The following is a 20,277-nucleotide window of genomic DNA, read 5'->3' on the forward strand; positions in this document are numbered from 1 at the left end:
AAAATGCCTATATATATATAGGCACACATGTATATATAAATGCATATATTTGTATAACACACACATACACAACAGAATATTATTCAGCCATTAAAAAAGAATGAAATCCTGCCATTTGCAATAACATGGATAGAACTTGAGGGCCTTATGTTAAGTGAAATAAGTCAGAGACAGAGAAGAACAAATACCATATGATCTCTCTTTTAAGTGGAATCTAAAAAAAAAAAATACTGGGAATTCCTTGGCAGTCCAGTGGTTAGTACTCTGTGCTCTCACTGCCAAGGGCCTGGGTTCGATCCCTGCTTGACATGTCGTGGGGCATGGCCAAAATTAAAATCAAAAAAGTGAAAAAAAAAAATACTGAACTCATAGATACAGAGAACAGATTGGTGGCTGCCAGAGACAGTGGGTGAGAGCATGTGAAATGTATGAAGAGGGTCAAAAAACACATACTTTGATTTACAAAAATAATTAAGTCCTGGGGTGTAATGTACAACATGGTGACTATAGTTAGCAGTTGTATATTTGGAAGTTGCTAAGAGAGTAGATCTTAAAAAGTTCTCATCACACTGAAAAAATTTTGGAACTATATGTGGTTACGGATGGTAACCAGACATGGTGATCATTTTGCAACATATGCATATATTGAATCATTATGTTGTACACCCAAAACTAATATAATGTTTTATGTCAGCTATAATTCAATTAATTACTGCTGCTTTAAGTAACAGATTTTGTGGTAATTTGTTTCAGCAACAATAGAAAACTAAGACAGCTATGCACTGGGGATATATTAAAAAAGTGACTGACTGTGAAAAATGGTAATGAGAGAAATGGAGCACACCTAGCAAAACCGAGATGGAGATGCTAATGTAGGACACTAATAGAATGCAGAGCAACTTGTTATAGTGAAACATCTAAGGTCTTCCGGAGAATCCATGAGCAATTGAAAAGAAAGATCTCTTTGCTTACTATCAACTTGTCCACATCTTGCCCAAGAAAACAATTTGTTGTTTCTGAAAGATCTATATTTTTTCTTCTTTGCCACTTTCTCTTATATAAATCCCAACTTTCCCTTTAATAGATTAAATCAATTTACTCTTCGTTCCCTTATCAACAGAGTGCTAATAATTAATCATATGCTGAGTTATACTTCAAAAGTCTTTGATAAGTTTCACACAGATATAAAACAAAAGCTATAGTTTGAAATATTTGTGAAGAAAAGCCTAAAAAAGGATTGGTTAAATGACATTCATCTAACAAAAGTTAGAATAAGTAAGTTAAAGCAAAAAGAAAAAAAAAGAAGAAGTCAATATACAATAGTCTGAGTTCTTGGTTTCAAGCTGAAACTAATCTTGGCTAACTGAAAAGCAATCATATTAGTGATATAAAATGCTAACTATTGGATAGATTAATCAGATATTCGGTAAGCACTAAATATATGCCCACAAAAGTTAAAAGATTTCTCAACTAATTAGCAGCACACTACGTTCTATCAACAAAATGCATAATCGTTTATTCTGTAAGGGCATTCAATTTATGGACACAACAATTTTTAAAGATAAAACTTAGTATGTTGTGTTGCCATGGAAATTCATAACAGCATCATCACCTAAGCCAACCTCTTCAATACTGATGTCTTAATTCTACTTGAGTTTTTATAGAAGTATATGAATGAAACACGTTTTGCTCATATTGAGTTTTTACCTCAACAAAGACAGGTTCCTCTCCTCTTTTCTATTCTTCAACAGAGACTAAGGCACACAGAGGTTAAATAGCTTGCTCAAGTCATACAACTTGTTAATAACAAAGTCAAGCCTCCTGACTCCTGATCTAGGACACTCTACCTACCACCATGGCCCCAAACTATGCAAACTAGACCACTGTGAAGAATGCCACACACCATCATGCCATGCTCAGGAAGAATTCAGGTGCTTGCGGGTTTAGGTTGAAGTTTCTCACAGATTAGTCCTGACCAGGGATCCTGTATTTAACACTGTGACTGATTCGCTATGCATTGGAGGAGGAGGTAAAAGAGAGCCCCAATTTCCACAAAGAACAAACACGTATTTTCTCTGTGAAGTTATACACATGTAAAATATAGACACTTGTCAAGATTCTGTTTGATTTCCCTCATGTGCAGAAAAAATTCATCACTGAAACCGGGTGAGAAGAGGGTATGATCTCTATACATGAGAGCCAAGAGAACTTTTTTAAAATGAAGCTCTCCCCCAGTTCACACCAGCATCTATGCAGTTAACATCTCTTCTCACTTTCTGTATTTACATGATCCCTTTCTCTACTTCCTACCGAAAAATGTCTAATTTATTTCCAGGCTGTTTATTTTAAATTAGATGAATTTAAACAAAGGTTAATCAGTCTCAGTTGTTTAAAAGTGGGTCACAGATTTGTTTCCCCTTAAATTAAAATGCCTCACGACCGTTGATGTGAGAATACAAAAAGGACACCAGCTTTCTTCCTTTGCCTTTTTTTTTTTTTTGGCGGTACGCGGGCCTCTCTCTCACTGTTGTGGCCTCTCCCGTTGCGGAGCACAGGCTCCAGACGCGCAGGCTCAGGGGCCATGGCTCACGGGCCCAGCCGCTCCGCGGCATGTGGGATCTTCCCGGACCGGGGCACGAACCTGTGTCCCCTGCATCGGCAGGCAGACTCTCAACCACTGTGCCATCAGGGAAGCCCCCTTCCTTTGCCTTTGAAAATAAAGACGACACTAGGAAATTTTTTGACTAATTTATAGAAAAATTATTTATTACGCCTAAGATTATACATATTAAGAATCCTTCTCACATGTCATAATTTTTCCTTAAATCATTTTATAGCCTTAGAAATCCAGGTAAAATGCTGCCAAGAATAAGTGTAGCATCTTCATGGGCTCAGGCTGTGTTGTGACACGCAAGGAGAAGCTGGAGGCTGCTAGAGCCAATGGCATGAGCCCACCTGGGGGTTAGCCATTTACAGGTTAATGAAGGGCTTCATGAGAGGTTTTGCTTTAATTTTCAATATCAACCTAGTATAGTTTCTTCAGTTAAGTAATCACACACCATAGGATCACCTATGTCATCCTTAACCTAGAATAATACTCCTGCTATACTATTGGGATCTTATACTATTTCCAAAATGTTAAGATACTTGCTAAATTTGAAGTAATTTAGTGCTTCAATTTTTTTTTAATATTTATTTATTTATTTTTGGCTGTGTTGGGTCTTCGTTTCTGTGCGAGGGCTTTCTCTAGTTGCAGCAAGCGGGGGCCACTCTTCATCGTGGTGCGCGGGCCTCTCACTATCACAGCCTTTCTTATTGCAGAGCACAGCCTCCAGACGCGCAGACGCAGTAGTTGTGGCTCACGGGCCTAGTTGTTCTGCGGCATGTGGGATCTTCCCAAACCAGGGCTCGAACCCATGTCCCCTGCATTAGCAGGCAGATTCTCAACCACTGCGCCACCAGAGAAGCCCAGTGCTTCAAGTTTCTAGTTCAATTCTACTAATTCAAGAATGAGATAAATGGAGTCCACTTAACTCTTTTTTTTTTTATCCCACAAGAACATAACAAAGAAACCTTGGAGATCTGATTTCATAGATTTTTGTTAAGCTGTGATGTTTTATGTACTGCAAGTGGTTAGGAAGAAATTTAACATTTTTCCTATGGTCACAGAAGGCTAATATAAGAACCATGTGTCCACACACATATCAGCACGCTCTCAGAGTGCACCCACACACTTGAAGATAATGAGGATCTTCTCTCACAAGACACATCCTCCATTCTAACATTTTGGTCCCTATTCTGTGTCTGCACCACATACCGTGCTAAGCATTGAAGAAAGAGGGAATAAGGATATAGAGGATCTATTCTTCTGGGACCCATTTAGGCTAGATAGCTAAACCAACAGCCATAATATAATGTAATTAATAGAATATGTAGTGGGAAGAGGGATTAGTCCTTGGAAGAAGACATGAAGAAGAGAAGTGGGGGAGAGAACAGTGTGGGATGGAGGATGTTTACAAGCTTTTGTATGAGGCAGTAGAGATTCAAGATGTATAAAGCACATTACAGGATATCTAACTGGAGGAATAGTAAGATTACAGGGCAAAATAGCAAAGGGTGTAACCATATTTGGGAGAGGGTACAAGGGATGAGAAGAATACAGTTACATATGTACAAATACACACAATTTTTTCCATTTTTCTAAGTGGAAAAAACTCATAAAAATAGTGTGGGGTTTCCCTGGTGGTGCAGTGGTTGAGAGTCCGCCTGCCGATGCAGGGGACACGGGTTCGTGCCCCGGTCTAGGAAGATCCCACATGCCGCGGGGCGGCTGGGCCCGTGAGCCATGGCCGCTGCGCCTGCGCGTCCGGAGCCTGTGCTCCGCAACAGGAGAGGCCACAACAGTGAGAGGCCCGCATACCGCAAAAAAAAAAAAGATAATAGTGTTTTCAAACTCATCTACTTCCCTTGTATAACAACGGGCACACCTGTCTCTCTTGCAACAGTGTAAAAATTAAGTTTTAGGGAGACCTACCTTTGGTCCGAGAAATGGATTGCCTTCACCCCAACGCTACCAACTAGTTTAGACACACTATACATGTACTAAATTGTACTCATAGTCAGATTGAGAATTAAAGTCCCTGGACTATAATAGCATAACAGCCAAGCAACACCTAGCTTGAGGGGTGAGAAGGACACAGAACCATAAGAACTTGTCTCCAAGACATCCATGAAGGAGATGAGGTTAGAAAAGACAGAGTTTCAAGCACTACTGCTTGCCTCCTAACTAATAATCAAGTGGGGAACTAAACTCATCTGGGTTTGAGAGTAGAGTGGGTACCAGCACTAAACTTCCCTTTCTAGCTCACTCTTCCAATAGAAAATTCATCTTTTTTACTTAAGATTCGTTAACATATCATAATAATCATCAATTATTTTTTAGTTTTTATCTAAAAGTTACTTTTAAGTGATGCTTACCATCATCATTACTAAAGTTCTTTCCCATAATGTATTTGTAATCCTAATGTGCTGATCAAATGCTATGCGGTAGAAATGTGCTGGCTTGGACGACATATAGCTGAAACACAGGAGCTGTAAAAGAAATTGGTGTAGTATCTTTTTGAGGTTCAGTAAACCAAGGGATCAATCATGGTAGGATACATTTTATGGGAGGAAAATTATGCCATATATAGTTGAGGAGGTAAAACATGAAAATTAAAGTAAGACAGTATTGAAAATTAAAGTAAGCAACAATTGAACCATTAGCAAGAAGGAAAACATTCATGGAGTAATTAATAGTTAAAGAACAGAAAGGAAGCCATATTATTTTCCTGTGAGTTTCATGTCCATTCTGCAGGGTTGCAATAAAGAGCTGAGTACATACACACTGTGTCATATACTTTCACTCACATGCAGCCTGGCACAAAGTATTAATAGATGACCAACAAATGTATGTTGAACCTGGATGCAAGGAGCAGAGAGCAGTAGAAAAGCAGGAGTAGGAAGATGAACATTGTGTTGTTATTTAAGTACTAACTACATTGGAGGAGCTATAAATAACTGAAACGATCTATTGTGGCAACTAGAATAAATTCTCTTTGTTTTTATGACACATACACCTTTCTGTGTCAGTTTTCACTTTAAAATGCTCAAGTTTTCCAAGTTATTCAGATATGAATTTATCTGGAAATTTAATAATATATATGACCAAATAGAGCAAAACATTGTTTAAAAAAATCCAATTGAACCAAACTTTTTAAAAGTAAAAGAAATGTAGGAAAAAATACTCATATAAACTAGAAAGGTGAAAGGCATATTTTCACTTTAGAAATTTTTCCTTGTTAAAACAGATGTTAAAGCTAATTTAAATAAAAAGGATTGAACCTTAAGGAGAAAAAAAACTTTTTAAAAATAAAAGTCAATATAATGTAGCAAGACAATCCCATAAGCAATATTTGAAAATCAGTCTTACCAGTGCTAATATCCAAAGTCAAGAGACCTTGGGACAAAATTGGCCCTACTACTAGTTAGCTGTGTCACCATGACTCTATCACTTAAGCAAGCTAGACCTCAGTTTCAACATATATAGAGTAGTGCATGGAAGGTCTAATTATAATGTTTCAAGATCATTTAAAAAAAAAACAGTTCAACTTAATACATTTAAGTTGAACCTTAACAGTTCAACTTAAAACATTTATAAATGTTTTATGTGTCCTTCATGGCTTATATTTAGCAGAGTCATTAAGTCACAAAAGAAATAATGCAAACTTTTGAACTAGAATAGACTTCAGACTAGTTTCTTTTTTTTCTTTTTTTTAGATAGATTTTATTCATTTTTTAAATTTTTATTTATTTATTCATTCTTGGCTGCATTGGGTCTTCGTTGCTGCACACAGGCTTTCTCTAGTTGCAGCGAGCAGGGGCTACTCTTTGTTGTGGTGCGTGGGCTTCTCACTGCAGTGGCTTCTCTTGTGGCAGAGCATGGGTTCTAGGCACACAGGCTTCATTAGTTGTGGCACATGAGCTCAGCAGTTGTGGCACGTGGGCTCAGTAGTTGTGGCTCGCAGGCTCTAGAGCGCAGACTCAGTAGTTGTGGCACACGGGCTTCGTTGCTCCGCGGCATGTGGGATCTTCCCAGATCAGGGCTTGAACCCGTGTCCCCTGCATTGGCAGGCGGATTCTTAACCACTGTGCCACCAGGGAAGCCCCCAGGCTAGTTTCTTAGCCTCAGGATAGTCAGTCTCCTTGAGTCTGATCACTTTTGCATGTTAATAACCTCATTAATACCCATTTTATAAGGTTGTTATAAATTTTAAAATAAATGTACTTAAAAATGCATCTCACTAGTAACTCTCATTCATTGCTGGTGGGAATGTAAACTGCTACAGCCACTTTGGAAGACAGTTAGCAGTTTCTTATCAATTAAACATACTCTTACCATATGATCCAGCAATCTCACTCCTTAGTATTTATCCGTAGGAGTTGAAAACTTATATACAGCCAAAAACCTGCACACAGATACTTACAGCCACTTTATTCATCATTGCCCAAACTTGGAAGCAACCAAGCATTCAGTAGGTGGATGGATAAATAAACTGAGTCCCATCCAGACCACAGACTATTATACAACACTGCAAAGAAAAGAGCTAACAAGCCACATAAAGACCTGGAGGAACTTATTGGGTACGCGGGCCTCTCACTGTTGTGGCCTCTCCCGTCGCAGAGCACAGGCTCCCGACGTGCAGGCTCAGCACGCATGGCTCACGGGCCTAGTTGCTTCGTGGCATGTGGGATCCTCCCGGACCAGGGCACGAACCATGTCCCCTGCATCGGCAGGCGGACTCTCAACCACTGCGCCGGGAGGCGCAGAGACAAAATCTTTCAGAGACAAAATCTCTCCAGAATTCTTTCAAATTATTAAAAGATCTCAACTGTAAGTCTGCAAACCTTTCTGTTATTGTAAGAGCTCAAGATCAGCACATCTTCAAGTACCTACATGGGTGTTAGAACAGCATGGACCTGTAGAGGAGACAAGTGAGCTTACGGAATTGTATACATCACACAGTCATTTCTTTCAAGTCCAAGTCCTTAGCCAAGAGCAGCTTTAATTTCTCCACAGCCATAAGCACATAACAAGATTATCCCCTGTTCAGACAGGTCACTCCAGCACAAGTCAGAAAACACGAGGAGACAGGAATACAAATATTCAGAGACCAGCTTCAAAAAAAGATAGGAAGAATTCCTAAACATTTTTGGATTTTAAAACAAATATCGTGGACTTCCCTGGTGGCACAGTGGTTAAGAATCCACCTGCCAATGCAGGGGACACGGGTTCGAGCCCTGGTCCGGGAAGATCCCACATGCTGCGGAGCAACTAAGCCCGTGTGCCAAACTACTGAGCCTGCTCTCTAGAGCTCGCGAGCCACAACTACTGAGCCCATGTGCCAAAACTACTGAAGCCAGCGCGCCTAGAGCCTGTGCTCCACAACAAGAGAAGCCACTGCAATGAGAAGCCCGCGCACCGCAACAAAGAGTAGCCCCTGCTCACCACAACTAGAGAAGCCTATGCGCAGCAACAAAGACCCAACAGAGCCAAAAATAAATAAATAAAATTAATTAATTAAAAAAAACAAATATCTTGGCTCTACTCTACTTTTGGAATGAATCAAGTCTTTCCTGTGCATCTACTGTGAATAAAGAACAGTGACACTTCTACAAAACTTTTGGATAACTGCAGTAGTCTTTTCTAATTTCTTCCTTTCCCTTCTCAGGAACCAGATAGATATATGTCATCTTCTTAATAATTTTTTTTTTAAAAAAGCAAACACTAGGACGTGTTATAAAAGCTCATCTAAGAAAATGGAATAAATATCCTAGCATCACGGTTTATTTTCCATCTAGGACTAAAGATTTAGGTAATGGGATGATTTGATATACTCAGGACCAGTAGATGGCTGGCTAAAGAAAAGTTGGTTGATGGGGACAATCACAAATTGATTAGTAATTTAAGCATTTTACCTAAAACATGAAAGTACACATTTATTTAACCAATCTTCAGATATAAGGAAAATTATCACAACATCACATTAAATTCCCAATTAGTCTCAGGGCAGGAAAGAATACAGGGTCCCTTGTCAAGCAGTTTAAGTGAAAATGTTTTCTAGATTAGTATGATCCTTCCTTCTGATCTCAATTCTCTCATTCACACCTAATTAGGCAGCAAGCACAGTGCCATGTTTTTATCAACATCCAAAGCATTCATCTTAGTTTTCCTAGAAATAATTCTCCGTCCAATATTTGTTTCATTGATGTATACAGTGTCTAATAAGATTATATAATTATAATATAATAAACATAGATTGTATAAAATTTAAAAACTGGAATAAAAAGATTTTAGAACAAACAATTTCATCGGTGGTAGCAGAAGTATACGGCTGTGATAGAAAGTAGCCTACAGGGATTCCCTGGTGGCGCAGTGGTTGAGAATCTGCCTGCTAATGCAGGGGACACGGGTTCAAGCCCTAGTCTGGGAAGATCCCACATGCCGCGGAGCAACTAGGCCCATGAGCCACAACTACTGAGCCTGCGCGTCTGGAGCCTGTGCTCCGCAACAAGAGAGGCCTCGATAGTGAGAGGCCTGAACACCGCGATGAAGAGTGGCCCCCGCTTGCCACAATTAGAGAAAGCCCTCGCACAGAAATGAAGACCCAACACAGCAAAAAAATAAATAAAAATAGAAAGTAGCCTACAGCTTATGTGAACAGGCTCAGTATGCTATCAGTATTGAAAACAGCCTTTAAGAGGGGAAAAAACTGCAGCAAATACAGAAAATTGGTGAATGAATGTCAACTGGAAGTGCTTCTATCAAATTAATTGGAAATCTGGATTATGACCAAGAGAAAACAGGCCTAATTTACACCTTTCCCAAACATTGTTCCAAATCCATCATTTGGGTGTTTCCAAAAGTCTTATTTTTCTCTGGGGGTGGGGGGGGCCGGTGGGTTGGTGGGGGTAAGAGGATACTGCGGACTGTCTACAAGTGCTCTAGGAATGTTTTTAAAGCTTATTTTTTTATTTGGCAACTTTAAAAATTACGTGAATATATCCTGTATCATCCAAAAAGCCACCTCAAAGATGAATCCTGCCTCCCCAAGAATAATGATTATGGGAGCACCAAGGACCACCTAAAGTCACAGAACTTAACTTTGTATGTGGGAATAAGCATGGCTAACTGCTATCGTTTGGTAAGACCTAATGTCAAGCTAACTGTTCTGCACTGTTTTTGTACTGAATTATTTTTATCAGTTATAAAGACAATTTCCTTTTACCAAGAGAATCTATAGTTGAAAAGCATGTCTTTCACAGAAACAGACTTCAGTTTAAGGTACTAACATTGAAGCCAATTTGATATAAGAACACCATGGTATGGTGAAGAAATGTACTAACTTAATTGTCACAAATTATGAGAAATAACAGAAACATGGACTTAAGATCTAAATGTACTCACATCCATCAAGGGAGAAATAGAAGTTTTCAACAGTTTAAAATTTCTAGCTAGGGATTAAGAAAATGAATAGGGAAACCTGAGTTACAGTCATGTCATTTTTAAATGGGGTGCACAAATCACTTCCAGTATTTACAGATAGGCCTCAGTCTGAGAGCAGGCTCAGTGTGTGAACTATTACTATTTTCAACATCTGCAAAAATCAAGAACTTCAGATATTTTTCTTCTCCAGTAATTTGATTAGATGCCATTGTAATATAGAATTCAATAACAACACAATGCTAATCTTGTCTTGAATAAACATGGAAGCTTTAGAGTTAAAATGATATATTATTGACAGTGACATCTAGGGTTGTTCCTTGGTAGAGTTTTGATGAAGGGTGAACTGATTATAATGAACTATTTTAAAAGCTTTGAAATTATTAACGCTATTCTGTACAACATACTTATATAAGCAGGCATCCTCTGCATCTGTAGAACTGAAGCTCAAACACACAAAGTAAATATATTACACCTAACAAAAGGTAATTTAGTTTCAACAAAATATGCATATTAAAACAGGTCATTGACTTATATTTGATTTTATAATATTATTTGCTTACTTGCAAATTTGTTTCACATTTGTGTAAAGAGTCACAGATACAAGGACTTGATAAATATGGACAAATATAAAATAGCTAAGTAATAGTAAAACACAGATAGTTTAAGTCCAGTGGGAGACCCTCCAGGTAGCTCCCATATCCTTTGGGGGTCCCACCTGTCATTGCACACATCTCAGCCTGCTGGCACCACAAGGTGTTTAAGGCTCACCTGTGCCCTCCTTTCCCAGGACTGTAATCAGGCATTTCTCAAAAGCAGGGATTCAGAAGACAAGATCTGGGCACAAGTAAAATTGTTACTATGATGCTATTGCTTCTATGCCCTTCTACTGGACAGAATTAGGAAATACATTTTTTAAACATTATAAATTCATATTGATTAGTTCATACTTATATCCCCAATTCAACTTCATTAAAGCACAAGATTCTTCCTCACCTTCCCAATTCTACATTTGTCTCTCCTTTTTCTTACAGCAAGAACCCTTGTTCCCAACATCAATATTTTTACTCACTCTCTCAACGTGATACGCATACAAGTTTCAGAATTAACTCTTCAGTACTATAATAAACCTCAATACTTATACATAAAGTTCAAGATTTCTGTTCTGTCCTGCTCTCGCTTCTTCCCAAACACCACAGTCCTAGAGCTATTAGATGGAGCAGAGTAAGACAAGCACCTCTATGAGATGGGGGAGCCATCGTGGCTCAGTGTAAGGAGTAGAAGCCCAGGGTCCCTGAGACCTGTTTATGTGATCTGGCAGGTCAAGACTATCTTTAGAATAACACTGAGATATTATTTGCTTTTGCACTTTTATTGTCTGACAAGAATACTATGGAGTTCTTCAAAAGCTACAGGACTTCAGAGACAGAGAAAGAGAAATATCGTAAGATATCGCTTATATGTGGAATCTAAAAAGAAATGAAAAAAATTAATAAAAAATTTTAAAAAATAAAAAGAAATGATACAAATGAACATATTTACAAAACAGAAACGGACTCACAGACTTAGAGAATGAACTTATGGTTACCGGGGGGGTGGGGGGAAGGGTGGAGGGAAGGGTTAGTTAGGGAGTTTGGAATTGACATTTACACACTGCTATATTTAAAAAGGATAACCAACAATGACCTACTGTATAGCAAAGGGAACTCTGCTCAATGTTATGTGGCAGCCTGGATGGGAGGAGAGTCGGGGGAGAATGGATACATGTATATGTATGGCTGAGTCGATTTGCTGTGCACCTGAAACTATCACAACATTGTTAATCAGCTATACTCCAATATAAAATAAAAAGTTAAACAAAAAAAAAAAATAGAAATATGAGTCAAAAATTAAAAGTAAAAATAAATAAATATCCATGAAAAAAAAAAGCTACAGGACTTCATAACTGTATGAAGGCTAGATTTTCTTCATATATATATATTTCTTCATATATATGTAGTCATATGTATTTCTTCAATCAAATTAACATAATGCAGTAGTTTGAATGCAGAAGCAGATGTGGAATCTAGCTGCCTTCTAGTAAGCCAGACATTAGCGATTTGTAGAAGTGTAAAACAGTGCTATTGTACTTCTCACTAAATCAGTTTTGTTTTGGAAAATAATTATTTTTCATAAAATTTTTATTTATGTTAACATGCAATGGGTTTACTATTATTATTTTTAATGAAAAAAATTATTTAAAATATTTTTATTAATATGTTTTAAATTTGTTTTATTTTCTAATTGGTAAATATTAACTCAATAAATTAAAAACAAATTAAATTATAAATAATTCACATAAATTACAGCTGTTTGGAGTCCCCCATAATTTTTAAGAGAGTAAAGGAGTCCTGAGGCAAAAAAAAAAAAAAAAAAAAACCCCACAAAAACTGAGAACCAGTGCCCTAACACAACACTGATAAGGAAAAAAAACAAGGAGTCAGAACTCCGAAAGATAGGATAGGAACTTACATAATAACCAAATGTAGTGAATGTGTCTTGCTTGAATCCTAATTCTAAAAAGTAAAAAAGACATTTCTGAGATACAAGGAAAATTGAGCTATGTACTATTTTTTTTTTTTTTTTTTTTTTTTTGCAGTACACGGGCCTCTCACTGTTGGCGGCCTCTCCCGTTACCAAGCACAGGCTCCGGACGCGCAGGCCCAGCGGCCATGGCTCACGGGCCCAACCACTCAGCGGCATGTGGGATCTTCTCGGACCGGGTCACGAACCCGTGTCGCCTGCATCGGCAAGCGGACTCTCAACCACTGCGCCACCAGGGAAGCCCTGAACTATGTACTATTAGATGACATTAAGAGATTTAAATTTGGTTTGGTTTGAAAATGGCATAGTGATTATGAAGGAAAAAAACAGGTGAAATGAAATGATGACTAAAATTTGCTTTAAAATACTCCAGAAGAAAAAATGTAGCAGGGAGTAGAAGCAACAAAATTGGGAACTGTTGATAATTCAGGGTGATGGATATTTAAGTTAATGATAATACTCTCTACATTTGTATTATGGAAATTTTCCAAAATAAACTTTACAAAAAAGAGAAACAAAAACTTAGAAAATACTGATTTGAAGATTTCCAGGGGTACATATCATACAGAGATTGAAACTAATTTTTAATCGATAAAGTTCAGTTTCTAAGTACAGTTAATGAGAATTTTAGTAGATGTTCACGTACTCCTTCTTCTACTTCAAAAATTTTCCCAGATTATTCTGCAGATATCTCTGACTCTATGGGAAATCCCAGGAAACTCCGAAGTTGCAAAATAAATTTAGTTATTGGAATGTGAAATACCTAAACTAATTAGGGGATTCTAGTAAGAAAAACAACTTAGAGTAAAACTGGAAGTGAGTTTTTTTTATTCTTAACCAAGTAAGATCAATTAACATTTTCTAGCAAGAAAGGGAAGCTTGCTCAAGTATTAAAGTCTTCTGGCAACAGGTTAATTAATCAATGTAACTACACAACTGTCTTGGCCAAAGCAGAATTTTGCGAGGTAAAGTATGTATATAATAGTGTTCCCACACTTTAATCTAGTTAGAGAGCTAAGAGACAGGAAGACTTAACTATACAAAACAATAAAGTGTCCAGTGTGCAACAGAAAGGATAAAAATTTCCCATATGTTTGAGTAGGGGCTATTCTGTCCTCAGCACTAACCTTACTCCATCCCTTGGTCTTAAAGCAAGACAGGTGATGAAAACTACTCACTCCACATAGACTCTTGGTAAAAATGGTCATTCAGAGAAGACATTTAAATAAAGAAATAAAGAAATTTAGAAAATAAAGCTATGCATAAAATAATAAAGGAGGCACATGCCAGTTATCCTATACTTTAATCACGAATGTAAATGGAAAACCAAGGACTACCAGGTATATATATGAGGAGAACCAACTTTATAAAACAGAAAGACCTCCCCACCTCCCCCCAAAAAAAAGAGAAAAAAAAAACAATTTTAAGATCTTGGTAGAAACAAATAATTCAAGGTATAGAAGAAAACAATTTAAAAGACAAAAGAAAATTTATAATTTACTCAGAAATTACATCCATAACACTAAAATAGAAAGCAATGAAAAAGGAAGAGAACAAGAAAGCGCTTTTAGAAATTTTTTTAAATAGCCAAAATAAATATTTGGTATAATGACTGGAAAACAAAATTTTGGTAATCTCCCAGAATAAGAAGACCAAAACATGGACTCTATGAAAGACAGGAGACACGCAGAACAAATCCAGCAGGTTCAATTAATGGGAACTTCAAAGTGTAAAAAGAAAATGATGAGAAAAAAAGTTATCAAAGGGGATAATTTCAGGGTTTAGGGACAAATCTTCAGATTGAAAGTATCCACCAAGTATACATTAAAATTACTTCTTAGTAATATTTTTTAAATGTACCTAGATGCACCATTCTGAAATTTTAGGTCAAGGATAAAGAGTAAATCCTAAACAAAAACAAAAGGATAAGAATTAGACTGGCACAAGACTTCTCATCAGCCACATTATATACTAGAACACCGTAATAAATTAAGCACATTACTGGCTCAAAATAATAATCTCACCATATCAAACCCTTTGCCTTGTAAATTTGTAGTCTTCTCTCATCTGACTCTTAGCTTAACTACATGACTTGCTTTGACCAATGAGTTATTAGCAAAAGAGATTTGAAAAGGAGCTTGTATGTGTTCAGCTTTTTTCTTGGATCCCTGCTACTGTCATGAGAACATATTCAGGCTAACATGGAGGGAGAATAAGAGAATGATATGGAAAATAGCTGAGTCACTCCAGATGAAGTCATCCTAGACCAGCCTACAGCTAGCCAATTCCCAAATATGTGATTCCATTTAAAATCAGCAGTCACAGAGCTACTCTTAACAGACCACACTCATAAGTATCCCAACTGAGACTAAAAGAATTGCCCAGATAACTCACAGAATTGGGAGCAATGATAAATGTTTGGACTTATTTAAGGTACTTTGTTATTCATCATTGTTGTGGCAATAAATAACAGACAGAAACACAAAGGACCAATGCCCTCAAATTTTTTGAGGAAAAGTTTTAAAGCTAAAATTCAATACCTAGCCAAACTATCAATCAAGAGTGAAGGCAAGAACAAGACATTTCAAAAATGCAAGAATACATACCTATTTCTTTTCACATATCACTTTCTTAAGAAATTACTTACAAAAGTTTTGCAGGAAAATGAAGGTCAAAGCAAGACAGAACAAGGCACTGTATCTAGAAAACAGTGAATCCAATCCAAAATGTTTAGGATAAAAGCCATGCTGTAGGCCCAGGGAGAATGTCAAAAGACTGGATAAGGAGGACACAGGCTCCAATCTTTAAGAGGGGTGAGGGGCAGGGACTCAATAAAACAGTAAATACGACTGAGAGATTAGAAAATGGTGAGAATGTAACATAGAAATAACACTGCAGGGGTGACATCAGTGAAAATGGAAGAGTAAAGACATCTGAAAAACCTCTCCTACATAAAAGCAATGAGAACACTGGTAAAATTTGCCAAAATCAACTTTTTTAGAACTCTGGAAATTAACCAAAGGCTTGTAGCAATCCATGGAGCATTTGTTCAAAACAAGTGACTGAATCTCAGGAAATACAGTGAGTTCTGTGGCATTTTAACTTGCCCTATTCTCATCCCCCACTCTCCAGCTCTGTAGTATCCTTGGAAAGCAACAACCCATGATCATGGTGAAAACCAGAAGCTTGGCAGCCACTCTATGGGGCTTCTCTTTCCCAGAGCACTGCCATTATTTGACCTATCTGGTCATCCCCTGGAAGACTCCATTCACAAAGATATCTTTATTTGATCTTCTTCAAATCTCATCCAAAGACAACCCACAGAATGGGAGAAAATATTTGCAAATGAAGCAACTGACAAAGGATTAATCTCCAAAATATACAAGCAGCTCATGCAGCTCAATATCCAAAAAAAAACAAACAATCCAATCCAAAAATGGGCAGAAGACCTAAATAGACATTTCTCCAAAGAAGATATGCAGATTGCCAACAAACACATGAAAGGATGCTCTACATCACCAACCATTAGAGAAATGCAAATCAAAACTACAGTGAGGTATCACCCTCACACTAGTGAGAATGGCCATCATCAAAAAATCTACAAACAATAAATGGTGGAGAGGGTGTGGAGAAAAGGGAACCCTCCTACACTGTTGGTGGGAATGTAAATTGATACAGCCACTATGGAGAACAGTATGGAGGGTCCTTAAAAAACTAAAAATAGAACTACCATAGGACCCAGCAATCCCACTACTGGGCATATACCCTGAGAAAACCATAACTCAAAAAGAGTCATGTACCACAATGTTCATTGCAGCACTATTTACAATAGCCAGGACAGGGAAGCAACCTAAGTGTCCATCAACAGATGAATGGATAAAGATGTGGCACATATATACAATGGAATATTACTCAGCCATGAAAAGAAACGAAATTGAGTTATTTGTAGTGAGATGGATGGACCAAGAGTCTGTCATACAGAGTGAAGTAAGTCAGAAAGAGAAAAACAAATACTGTATGCTAACACATATATATGGAATCTAAAAAAAAAAAAAGGTTCATCAGAACCTAGGGGCAGAGCAGGAATAAAGACACAGATGTAGAGAGTGGACTTAAGAACACGGGGAGTGGGAAGTGTAAGCTGGGACAAAGTGAGAGAGTGGCATTGACATATATACACTACCAAATGTAAAATAGGTAGCTAGTGGGAAGCAGCCGCATAGCACGGGGAGATCAGCTCAGTGCTTTGTGACTACCTAGAGGGGTGGGATAGGGAGGGTGGGAGGGAGATGCAAGTGGGAGGGGATATGGGGATATATGTATAGCTGATTCACTTTGTTATACAGCAGCAACTAACACAATGATGTAAAGCAATTATACTCCAATAAAGATGTTAAAATAATAATAATAAAAAGTCATCCAGTGTGACAATTAGATCCTCACATGCAAAAGAATGAAGTTGGGCATCTACTTCACACAATATACAAAAATTAACTCAAAATGAATCAAAGACCTAAGAGATAAAACTGTAAAATTACTGGATGAAAACAGATATAATTTCTGTGACCTTGGATTAGACAATGGTTCCATAGATATGACACCAAAAGCACAAGCAAAGAAAAATAGATAAGTTGGACTTCATTAAAATTAGAAACTTTTGTACTTCAGAAGACACTATCAAGAATGTGAGAAGACAATCCATAGAATAGGAAATCATACATCCAGTAAGAGTATAATATTCAGAATATATATATTTTAAAACTCTTAGCAACTTATCAATAAGACAACCCATTAAAAAAGGCACAAAGAATCTGAGTAGACAAGTCTCCAAAGAAGATATACAAATCTCCAAGAAGTGCATAAAAAGATGTTCAATGTCATTAGTCATTAGCAAAATGCCAGTCAAAACCATGATGAGATACCACTTCACACCAACTAGGATGGCTATAATCAAAAAGAGAAACAATAGCAAGTGTTGGTGAGACTGTGGAGAAATTGGAACCTTCATACATTGCTGGTGAGGATGTAAAATGATGCAGCTTCTTTGGAAGCAGTTACAGTTACTCAAAGGTTAAACACAGAGTTATCATATGAGTCAACAATTCCAGTCCCAAGAGAAATTAAAACCTATGTTCACACCAAAACTTATAAAAATATTCATAGCAACAATGTTCATAATAGCCAAAAAGTGGAAACAATCCAAATTTCCATCAACTGATGAATAGGTAAATATAGTATATTCATAGAATGGAATATTATTTAGCCACAAAAAGGAATGAAATACTTATTCATGCTACAATATGGATGAACATGACAAAACATGGATGAAAACATTATGCTAAGAATCCAGACACAAAAGATTAAATATAGTATGATTCTATCTATATGAAATGTCCAAAATAGACAAATCCGAAGACAGAAAGTAAATTAATCATTGCCAGCACCTGGGGTAGAGAGGAATGTGGAATGACTGCTAAACAAGTTGCTTTTGGGGAATGATGAAATTATTCCGAAATTAGATAGTGGTGATGGTTGCACAACTTTGTGAATGTACTAAAAGCCACTGAATTGCATAGTTTAAAAGGTTAAGTTTTATGATGTGTGAATTAAACCTTAATTTTAAAAAATAATGCAGGATAAGAATCCCAAAGCTCCATCTCTTCGAAAAGTCACTTTCTAAATATGCAGCAAACTGAAATGGGAAATAATGTTAAGCAATTGATACAGTATAAGAAAACAGAATTCAAGACTTCTGGTTTCTGGTACAACATAGGACTTTAGAAGTCACCACTCCATCCTAACAACAAAGAAAACGCGGACCACTCCATCCTAACAACAAATAAAAAGAGGAACAAATTGAAGCATTCACAACTTTTCTTAGATGCAAAAGAGAAGTAAAGTCATGGGACAAACTGCTGCCCCCAAAATTGGAGAGTCTGGTAAGTGAATTCAAACAATCGCAACTTACAAGATAGAAACTCACAGCTGAAATCTCTACAGGAACCAGTGCTACGGTAGAAAAATCAGAACTATAATTGATGAATTTTTGGAAGCTCAGAGTGAACAAATCTGACAGTAAAAAAACTTCAGGAAGACCTAGTTGTAGGAGAGCCTCATTCTTTTATGGCTTTTATCTCTAAGATATCATACAGGTTCTTACAGTAAATATCAGAGAAAAATCCCCTAATGCTTCCAGCAAGGAACAGGGAAAGGAACTAATTTGAATACGCTGGAACACACTGTTCTTCTTAAACAAGGTCTGTGCTCCGGAGAAATTATTTGACCACAGCCTAATCTGCTAGAGTTTTATCAGAGTCCAGCTGACCTGGAGGAACGGAAATGCACAGCTCCAGCCCTTTCTAGCCTTCCCTGTGGGAAAAGGGAAATAGCCATCTCCAGACCACTCAAGCCATACTGTTTCACCTAAGGTGGGGGAAAAGAAGATAGAAGCATTTGTGAAGTTCACAGTCCAGAGGGACAGGCTGACTAAAAGACTGAGACGTAATCATAGGTCTCTAGAACACTTCCCCTTTCCCCATACATTATGCCCATGTTACTAAAGGCCTATTTACATAAATTCCTTTCATCTAGTACATCTATGTTTGGCCATTTTTTAAAATTACAAGACATACTAAAATTAAAAAAAAAAAAACGTTGGAAGGGACAGAGCAAGCATTAGAAACAGACATGGCAGGGATGTTGGAATTATCAGACCAGAAACTTAAAACAACTATGCTTACTATGTTAAAGGCTTGTGATGAGAAAATGGCTATTTTGAGTTGCTGTGTAGGCATTTTACAGTATAACAACCACGCTCACACCCAGAGTCTGGACGTTTAGGATCTGAGCTTAGGATTCCTGCCACAAGTTCCTACTTTGCTTTTCCCAGGGCACCTTTTAAAATAACTACTTAGAGTTGAGCCCACAAAAAGTTAGTGACCTCAGCCCCAACCCCCTTATAAATAATAGGTACTGTCTTCTATCTCTTTCTTGCCTGTAACCTGGGATGGAGGACCACCCTTCTCCCAGCTCACTGCACAGACTGCCTCCCTTGTTTCTGGGATTTGTAAGTAATAAATCTTGTGACTTTACTTCCTCTATGTGAGTGTTTTAAACTGCATCTTCAATCAAAATGTCCCCATGGTTTTCATTTCCCCAGAGTGGGAGCCCAGATGATGAGGGAGCTACCTGTCATGTGGATGGCTTGTGCCTTCTCATTCAGCAGGTCATAATCTGTATATTCTTAATTTAATACACCAGCTACAGGCCCACCAATACAAGGCTTTAATGAATAAAGTAGACAGCATGCAAGAACAGATGGGCAATGTAAGCAGAGAGATAAAAGTTCTAAGAAAAAAACAAAAGGAAATGCTAGAGATAAAAAACACTGTAACTGAAATGAAGAATGCCTTTGACGGGTCCATTAGTGTACTGAACATGGCTGAGGAAAGAATCTCTGAGTCTGAGGATATCTCAATAGAAACTTCCAAAATGAAAAAGAAAGACTGAAAAAAAAAACCCACAATACTCAAGGACTACGGGACAACTACAAAAAGTATAACACATGTATAACGGGAATATCAGAAGGAGAAGAAAGAGAGAAAGGAATAGAAGAAATATTTGAAACAGAAATAAGTGAGAATTTCCCCAAA

The sequence above is a fragment of the Globicephala melas genome, chromosome 4 (genome assembly GCF_963455315.2).
Source record: "Globicephala melas chromosome 4, mGloMel1.2, whole genome shotgun sequence".
NCBI classification, from domain to species: Eukaryota; Metazoa; Chordata; class Mammalia; order Artiodactyla; family Delphinidae; genus Globicephala; species Globicephala melas.